This window comes from Zingiber officinale, chromosome 1A (genome assembly GCF_018446385.1).
Source record: "Zingiber officinale cultivar Zhangliang chromosome 1A, Zo_v1.1, whole genome shotgun sequence".
Lineage (NCBI taxonomy): Eukaryota > Viridiplantae > Streptophyta > Magnoliopsida > Zingiberales > Zingiberaceae > Zingiber > Zingiber officinale.
In genome coordinates this window covers 89,653,582-89,663,952 of record NC_055987.1, presented here as the reverse complement: position 1 = coordinate 89,663,952, position 10,371 = coordinate 89,653,582, and the positions used below count along the sequence as shown (strand labels likewise).

The following is a 10,371-nucleotide window of genomic DNA, read 5'->3' as shown; positions in this document are numbered from 1 at the left end:
GCGCCCGGGACCAAACTTTATCCCTGCCGCGACTTCGCCACGTGGATCATCCCGGTTGGTTGGCCACGTCACACTCCAGGCGCCCGGAAGGGATCCAGGCGCCCGGAACCGCATATAAAAGGAGGGTTGAGGTGCAGCTTCAAATAGAACAATCATCTAAGCAATCTCCTTGCAACAAGCTGCTAACAACTCAATCCAGAAGTACTGCAACGACACCCCAACAACCCGGAGCTTCGGATTTAATCTTTTTGTTGTCGGTATAATCCTTTTATAGCTTTGAATTGTAATTAGTTTGTAATACTCTTAACGAACTTATAGTTGTTGCCCACCGAAAGCGATCAAGGATCGCGGGCCTTCGAGTAGGAGTCGTCACAGGCTCCGAACGAAGTAAATCCACTGTGTTCATCTGCTTGTGTTTCTTTCATTTCCGCTGCGTTTTTTACTCAAGTGTTTTACGATTTCGATAATCGAACGAAATAGCCACGAGCGCTATTCACCCCCCCCCTCTAGCGCTTCTCGATCCAACACAGTTATGACAAACAAACCATTGAAGGACTATGCAACATATTATTGAGGGCTTCGGTCTAGCATCACAATGCCATCCCTTGAAGTCAATAATTTTGAAATAAATCCTACAATAATCACTATGGTACAACAAAATCAATTTGGGGGCGGACCACATGAAGATCTAAATCAACACCTTGAAGTCTTTTATGAAATCTGTAGTACAATGAAAATGAACAGTGTTCCAACAGAAGCAGTAAGACTATTATTGGTTGGGTTTTCTTTGAGAGATAGAGTCAAGCAGTGGCTAAATTCTTTGCCAGTAAATAGCATATCCACTTGGGAGCAATGTGAGCAACAATTTCTAAATAAATTCTATCCTCCTAGCAAAACTGCTCATATGAGAAATTTGATAGCAAGCTTCAGACAGTCAGACTCAGAATCATTATTTGAAACATGAGATAGATTTAATAATATGCTTAGATAATGGCCACATCATGGAGTTGAAAAATAGCTAGTGCTTCATACGTTTTATAACGACATCAACTATCATACAAAAATATCCCTAGATTCTGTAGCTGGAGGGGCACTGATGAATAAAAACTTAGATGAGGTCGAAGACATTATTGAAAGTGTAGCGCAGAACCATCATCAGTGGGCATCAGAAAGAAGTGGAGGTTATTCATTTGCAAACCCAATTAAAGCATCAAGAAAATTTGATGTAGATGCAATCACTTTGATGTCTGCAAAGCTGGATGCTCTTACCAAAAAGTTGAAAAATATGGGGGCAAATACAAGCATGGTCAATGCCATAGTATGTGTATGTGAAACATGTGGAAGCATAGATCACGCTCAAGATTCATACCCATTAGGAGCCTTATCTGTGTAAATTAATCAACTTGAGCAGTATGATGCTATTGTAAATTTCAATTAAAGGTAGAATAATCCATGCTCTAACACATACAACCCTGGTTGGAAGAATCATCCAAATTTATCTTATCGTAATAACCAAGAGCAAAGACCATCCACGGGGGCTAAACCGAGCTACAGCTTGGAAAACAAAGCTATCAACAACAACAACCTTCTCAAGGTTATCAATTATCCAAATCGGAGAAAATGCTTGAAGAAGTTATTTCTAGTCAAAATGAATTGAAACAAGAAATCAAGCTACTTAATCAAAGAATGGATAATTCAGAGAAACATCAGAAGATGTAGGATAACCAAATTGCTCAGATAGCTTCATCATCTTCAAGAGCACCAGGATAATTTTCGGGAAAACCTGATGTTAACCCAATGGAACACTGTAACATAATTGAGTTTTGGAACAGACGGACCTTGGAAGATCCTCAAGTGATTGCTCCAAAAGGGATGAAACTTCAGGAAGAGCTCTCTCCTCCAACACTTGAACCAATTCAGATTCGAGATGATGAGGAGAATACCAAGAAGGTTGAAGAGACTCTTCCACTCTACCCTCAAAGTCAAACAATCCTTTTTCCATAAAGACTTGCTATGATAAAGAAAGATGAAGAATTCAGCAGGTTCCTTGACAAGGTGAAAGACATCTATGTCGAAGTTCCTCTAATTGACGCAAATTAACAAATGCCAAAATTTGCCAAGTTTTTGAAGGACGTTATGTCCAACAGAAGGAGAAAGGGAGATATCGAGACCATTTCCCTAACAGAAGAATGTATCGCTTTATTCGAGAAGAACACTTTCTCTAAGCTCCAAGACCCAGGAAGCTTTTACATTCCTTATACCATAGGATCTTAATTCATTGAAAAAGCTTTTTGTAATTTGGGGGCAAGTATTATACCATATTCAATTTGTAATAAGCTAGGTCTCAGAAACTCTAAACTTACTACCATGACATTGTAATTAGTTGATCATTCTTGCAGGTACCCTATGGGTATTGTTGAAGATGTGCCGGTAGAAGTGGGTGGCAGTATCATACCCACAGATTTTGGTGTGCTTGACATGGAAGAAGACCTGAAAATTCCAATTATACTGGGAAGACCTTTCCTTGCAATAGTTGGAGCCATAATTAATGTGAAAAATCATAAACTTTCTTTGGTAATCGGTAAGGAAAGGTTAGAGTTTAATTTATCTAATTCTCCTAACCATGTCTCTTTTTTTATAGTAAGCATTTGCAGTGAGGCAGATGCTTATAAAGTTGAGAAATGGAATTTCCATCCTCTCAGAAGGCCGCTCGATGAAGAACATGATCCGGCAAGAATTGGGAGAAGGCCCCCCAATAAATAATGAAAAGTACCTCTGCCCTCCAACGGAAAAAATGAAGGAAGAGGAAGCAACATCAACCCGAGGAGGAAAATCCGTTCCTCCTTGGGTATATCCCTTTTTAAATAGAGACGGGGGCAAGCTAATGACCTTAAACAAGCGCTTCTTTGGAGGCAACCCAAGGGTTCATTTAGTTAGATTCAATTTTAATTTTCTTTTCATTTGTTAGTGTTTTTAAACTTTTGTTATTTTTGTTTTCAGGTTGTAATGCCTCCATGAGCTGACCATGATTATTGGCATGGAAGCATTGGAGATGCCGAAAAGGAGTAAACTCGACAATTTTGGACTTAACAGAGCTTGACCATGTACCTTACACGGGCGTGTGACAAAGACAGAAAAGGAGGAGCAGCTAGTCATGTAGCTCACACAGACCATGTGAGCTCACCCAAGGAGAAGATGGGAAAGGCCGTGTGATTTCACGCAACTGTGTAAAAATTCCAAAGAAGAAGACGAAGGTGGTTATGCAACATACACGGTCGTGTGAGGCTAACAGTGAAGGAAAAGAACTCGGTCGTGTGACACACACATGCCGTGTAAGCTTAACCGAGAGGGAGACGACACTGCCCGTGCCAATTGGCACGACCGTGTGGATTTGGCCAAGAAGAGGAAGATTTAGGCCTTATGGATCTACACGGTCATGTGGAATATAAAGACCTAGCCGTGTTTATAAAGCACGGCTATGTCAAGGCCGTGTCGGCCACACCCCCAAGCAAAATTATTTTTCTCTAACCTCTCTCATTCTCAACCCTTCTTCTTTTACTTCTTAGATCTAGATCTCCTACTCATTTTTCTATAAACTAGATCTAGATCTAGATCTAAACAACAACTCTTCTCCTCCTCCTTCCTCAAGATCTAATTCTCCTTCCTTAAGATCTTCTTTCTCAAGATCTATTTTCTTTTCCTCAAGATCTCATTTCTCCAATCAAGCACCTTACCCTCTCTTAACTATACATCATGCCTAATCTTCTTAAAAGGCTTCAAAAGGGAAGTGATGGATCCAGTGGAGAAAAGGAACCATCAATAGAAAAGGGTAAGGAGAAAGTCACAAAGGGCAAAGGCAAGAGAATGGCATGCGAGGAAGGTAACGACAATGAATTTAATATTGTCTTTAGAAATGATGATCATAAAGCTAGATTTAAAATTCTTGTCGCAAGAAAGATTGTGTGCACACAATATATGGACCAAATTGTTTTGGATATTTTAGGAATTAGAGATGATATGGATTGGTTGATTAGTTCTCTTGATTGGAATGATATTATGTACACACATCTACCCACATATCCTCGAATTATCTTTGAATTTTTGAGCTCACTAGATGTCCACTTCTCTAACGAGGATGATTATATTGGGAAAATCAATTTTAGATTAATGAATCAAGAATTTCAGTAGATATTTAGTGACTTAATAATTGTTTTGGCTTATCCACTGTGGCTCTCGTAGGTTTTACCCTAGGTTTAATTGGAATAATTTTTGGAACTCAATTACCGAATTGGATCAACCTTATGAGCCATCTAGAGCTAAAGCTTCCCATATGCAAAACCCCGTCTTTAGGTACTTACACTGAGTCATGAGTAAAACTGTCTTTGGTAGAGGGGAAAGTGATGGAGTTGTAAGGAAAGTGGAACTTTATGCTCTTTGGGCTATGTTGCATAAGATTAACTTTGATTCCAATTTCCATTGTCTGTAAAACATTGTGAGAACCAGGAAAGCAACCTCAGGGTTGATTGTTTTTAGTGGTTTGATTACCCAAATAACTATAAATATAGGTTGTGATCTAGATGAGGTAGAAATCATCCATGGCAACAACATGATCGATATTGATGCATGTCTTGCTATGAAGAGGATTTGCCAGGACGAAAATGGGTTTGCCTTTCTTAAGAGAGATAGTTTCCCATTATCTCTTCCTTATCCCGAGTGGACCTCAGTTCATAACCTTACTAATTGGGTGATCACCGATTCAGTTCTCAAGAATGTTCCCTCCTTGTCCGGAGACACCGAGCCCCACCTTGAGCCCTCATCATCTGGACACCCGCACCCGTCTAGACATCCAGAACCTGCTAGGTACTCTTTTGCCTATAGTACGGGTCACTCCAGATTTAATTTTTCTAACTTTCATGCCTCTTTGGATTCACATAACGGAAAGCAAGAGGCCCAATAAATAATGTTGGAGGGTCGCTTTACTTTGTCGGATGATCAGTATAGAGAGGTGTAGTTCACGAGGAATTTCCATGGTCAGGTGGCTGAATTTGTCCAGGATTATGACAATGATCAGGCTAGAATGAGAAAATTCATAGAGGCCATGAGCATTACTAGTCAACAAGTTGATGCCCTATATGAATATCATAGGATCCTGAGTCAGTCTCCGGGATTTCCTAGTTTTCCTTCTTGTTGACCACGCATACCTCCATTTTCCCGCCCACCATATTGATTTCATCAGGATGATGAAAAGTTTAAGTTTGGGGAGGGGGGGGGGGGGGGGAGTTTGCAACCTGAATTTTCTATATTTTCTTTTACATTTTTATTTGTTCTGCATTTTGTTTTCTTTGCTTGCTTTCAGTTTTTGCTTATGTCCTGCATTTTTCGTTATTTTGTTTGCTAGACTTGGTTTTGACTATCACTTGACTATCTTTTGAAACACTGTGACATATTGAAAACATCATTCGTCACTGTTGTTGACTTGTCTAAAAGCAAAATTATTTGCACATTTAAATCTTGATTCATGATGTTGTGGATATAATGCTAGTATATTTAGTGTACTTCTTTTCCCTATCTCAAGTAGCATGATATGAGCTAAGTATTGTACGGAAACAAACTTGAGTTTTGGCTTAACCTTAAGGATCTTATTCTCACTTTACTTGAGCTTGAATGATTGATATCATTGGAATAGTCATGATTCATCTTATCTGTTTAGTACTTAGTCCCCATGGTGATTTCTCTAACTATATTTTGGTTACTGGATGATGCTCGAATCATGTAAGCTCATTAAAAAAATTAAATATCCCAACATTTGCATTTATGTGCATTTGTGTTCAAGTGTTGCATCTTGCAATCACTTATAAAAAAAATAAAAAAAGTAAGGGATATAAAAAACAGCTGCCATGAGTGGATACTAGCAAGTTACCTCTTTGAGACCGAGTTAGGTTACTGGGAAAATGATTGTTATGTTTCTCTTGATGTCGAGCATGCCTTTGAGACCTTGGGTAGATTGAGGAATATGAACCAAGTGTGTGACAGGTAAGTGCATATTACCGAGAACATTAGGAAGTCAATTGGATGATGACTTGACTAGGATAAGGATTGAAATTTGAAGAGTTTGGGTCACTTATTGTATTGTGCACAAGAAATATATGCTTAGGACATACTTGAGTTACTTCCATGATAATGCTCATCAATGAAACTTGTAATTAGAGTTAGGAAAGTGCACTAGGGATTATGACGCATTATAGATCACATGAGTTTAGATTGCGGCATTTTGCTTGAGGACAAGCAAAGGTTTAAGTCTGGGGGTGTGATGTGCATAGATTATATACACTTATTATGCATGTTTTGACGCACATTCATATACTTTATGCATGCTTTATCTATGCACTTTTATACTCCTTATCTTACATTTAGTATAATTATTCTCTTTGTTCAGAGATCTGCTCTTTGTACATATTCTGTTGATAGGAGTCAAATGTGGAGAGACAGTGATGTTCGTTGACAATCCAGATAACAACCAAAGGCAAACAACACTGGTCATGTGATCCACACGGCCATGTTAAAGAAGCAAGGAGAAAAATGACTCTAGCCGTGTGGTTCACACTGGTCGTGTGGCTTCACCACAGGGGGAGCAAGGCATGGCCGTGTGGTCTGATGTGCGTAGATTATATACAATTTTATGCATGTCTTGACGCACATCTACTTGTATTTCATTAGCATAGTCTATGTTTACTGTTACCCAATTCATTATAATATCATACTTCCATTATATTTTGTTCGGAGATCTACTCTTTTCTTGTTTTGATTGACAGGACGCTATTTGGAGCAAAAATGCAGCTAAAACGCATGCAGGAGCTTGGACCGAGTAGGCACGGTCGAGTGGCCATTATCATGCCTTGGCCATGCCAGCACCCGATGCGAAGAAGGCCATAGCTGTGTACCCCATACGACCGTGACATTATCCCTGTGGCCAAGCAGCACACGACCGTGCCAAATGGAACGACCGTGCCAACATTCCAGTGGCGAGGAAGGGCAAGGCCGTGTGAATCCACGCAGCCGTGTGACCTTGGCAGAGAAGAAGAGGGTCACGACCGTGTGAGCCACACGACTGTGTGACTCAACCCGAGAAGAAGCTATGTGAGGTCGTGTGGATTCCACAGTCGTGTGATGAAGAACACAAGTCGTGCCATGCCAAAACAGGACTGTGCTGAATTCTCAGCAGATTGCAGACCGATCGTAAAATGGATATAACTTTGTGTTCTATTGGAGTTTCAGGCTGTTCTTTATACCTAAACATAGCAGACTTCAAGATCTAAAACTTTGCTTCAGATCCAACAGAGAGAAAGCATTGTCTGCCCGTGCTAAATGGCACGACCATGCCTCCTAACCATGGGTTCAACTGGACCTCCGCCCAGACTGTAGACCAAACTTTGAACCACGATAAATTTTGGCTCGGTTGGATCCAGGGCTCGATCAAAGTATCAAATTGAAGATAATTTCAAGAGATACACTTTGGTTCAGGGTGAATCACAAGAAAACCTGGTTTAATTGGTGAAAAATCTGGTTTACCGGACCCCTGCAATCCTTGTTTTCCTGGGCAGCTTGGAGGAGGTATAAAAGGGTCAAGATCTCCATTCTTTGACTCATCTTGGGTTTGGGACTTCGTCCCTCTCCTTAGGAAAGGGTTCTTCCCTTAGTGGGAAACCCTAGAGCTTTATTCTCCTCCATTCCTTCACAATCCGTCCATCTCCGGAGCAAGGAGGCATCCCCAAGACATCGGAATCATCGGCAAGCATCTCTTCTTCCCCTTCTTCTCGGATATATGGTTGTAAGTATGATTTATTTTATGTTTGGGGGTTATTCTTCCTTAGGAATGGAGTAGATCTCCAGATCTAGGATGTAGGAAGTACTTGTGATGTGATGGAGATGTAAAACTATGTAGATTCATCATGTTTCTATTCAATGACTTGTTAATGCCTTGTTCATATTTGATGATGTGTGTGTGTGAATGCTTATATATATATATATATATATATATATATATATATATATATATATATATATATATATATTTGCATATTTTATCAAATGGTTGCGTAGAATTGTTAATCCCATAGGGGGGATACCCTAGATCGTATGACCGAGGGGTGTCGTGATAGGGTTGCCCCGCTAACGGACATCTAGGGTATCACCTTGAAAGGAGAAGCAAATTTCCACAAGGAAGTAGGGGATCGAACATAATCACTATTTCTATCTCTATGTTATTGCGTGTTAGTGTGTTTCTATGTTGTATAACCGAGGGGCGTCGTGACAGAGCTGCCCCGCTAATGGACTTTATAGGAATCACTTCCATATATAATAGCATAAGACATAGAGTAGGAGATCATGCCGACTCATCCACTGTAGGAGAGAGTCGGTAATGAATCTAACTTACTACAAAAGCATGAACATAGAGGATAGGAACTAAGCAATCTATATAATATCGCCTAGCATTAAAAGGAAACTGAAATCCTAGAATCTATCATCGTCCATCCTCCTAGCTTAACCCCTCTTGAGATCCATTTTCTCTCTTCCCTTTTCCCTTTCTCTTACTTTCTTTTCCCATAAATCTTACATTTTTCCAGATAATTCACCGTGCAAAGTTAACTAGTGCTTAATCAATAGTCCCTATGGATACGATAATCTTTTATATTACTGACAACGTAACCGTACACTTGCGGTTCGTAACAAGTTTTTGGTACCGTTGCCGGGGAATGTTTTCAATTAACATTAGTTGATTAGCATATGAGTTACTCTAGATATTTTTCTTTTTCTTTTTGCCTTTTCTTTCTTGTTTTCATTATGCACTTTCTTTCTTGCAATTTAAATTCTACATTTTCTTTCTTATTTTTCATATAGCATTTTATTTCTTGTCTTTAATTCTTCATTTTTGTTTTTTCTCATAATTTTTTTTAGATATTCATGAGCACTAACATGTGACGTAGGCCCTCAAGAGATTTTTCTGCACCCATTTTTGTAAGATTTTTATCTCCCATTGTGTAGCCTCATATTGAAGCAGAAAGTTTCCAACTAGACCCGGAGTTAATTTTCATGATACAAGGTCACAAATTTAGAGGAGAAGTATCAGAAAGTCCTTATCAGCACCTGGAGACATTTCTAGAGCTTTGTGATATGGTGAATTGTGAAGGAGTGTCAGCGGATGCAGTTCGATTGATAGCATTTCCTTTCAGTATCAAGGATAAAGCAAGGACTTGGTTTTATTCCTTCCATCCTCAAAGCATCACAAGTTGGAAAAAATTTGAGAAGCAATTTCTGGATCATTTTTTCCCTCCAAGTAGAATAATTTACATGAGGAATTGCATCATAAATTTTGCTCAAGCATATGGAGAATCATTATTTGAAGCATGGGACATATTCAAGAGTCTACAAAGATAGTGCCCTCATCATGGTTTGGAAAAATGGCTGACCTTGCACATATTCTATAGGGGAATTTCTTTCTCAGATAAGTGTTTGTTAGATTCATCAGCTGGAGGTTCTTTTATGGATAAGAGTGTAGACGAAGCATATACATTAATTGATCAAGTGACATTAAACCTCCATGAAAGGTCGAACAAAAGTTGGATGGAATATCTCTTAAAAATTCAAGAAGTGCAAGTCATAAATGCAAGAGAGTCTGTCAAACAAATTGCAATTCAACCATCCAAGAATTTTGAAATTCACAAGTCACAGATGAGGGGTTCAAACATTTGGGAGAAAAAATTGATAGTATAGTTTCAAAATGGTTCAAAGAAGACATTCCTCCTACACAGACAAGATCTAGTGTAATTGATAATGATCTTAAGTTGAGAAGTGGCAAGAATCATGAAGAACTTCTGAAGAAGGACATGTTTAGAATTGAGAAGAAGAATAATAGATTTGCACGAGAACTCATTTTCATTACTCCAAAAAGTTCATAAAGGCCACAAGTAGCCTTCCCTCAATGATTAATCACATCAACACTAGATAAGTAAGTTGGACCTCCTCTGCTGTTGGTTAATCCTAGGAAAACGTATCGGTTCCACTGTACAAAAATTTTTGTACAAGTGTCGAACCTTTCCTTAAATAACCTATTGTGTTCTTTAGAAGTTAAATAAGGAATCGCAAACGGAACTTAACATCATTGATTCCAAATTTAACTTATCTGTTCTTAATGGTTTAGATTTGAATCGCAAGCGGAACTTAACACTATTGATTCAAATTTACCTAGGTTATTAATTCCATAAATATTAATTTCCAAAATTGGCTTCTAGGACTGCATGGCGAGGCACATGGCCTTCTTGGATATGGGAGCAACCACCACCGCCTAGGCAAAGCCTTTTAAGGAAAGCTAAT

At 39.1% G+C, this 10,371-nt stretch overlaps 1 non-coding gene across 1 annotated transcript; it reads right to left on the bottom strand.

Annotated features, from left to right (window-relative positions):
* Positions 1-9,346: 9,346 nt before the first annotated feature.
* On the bottom strand, positions 9,347-9,452 carry LOC122039221. The gene has a single exon (XR_006128098.1). It is a non-coding gene; the product is annotated as a small nucleolar RNA R71 (small nucleolar RNA).
* Between the last annotated feature and the right edge of the window lie 919 nt (positions 9,453-10,371).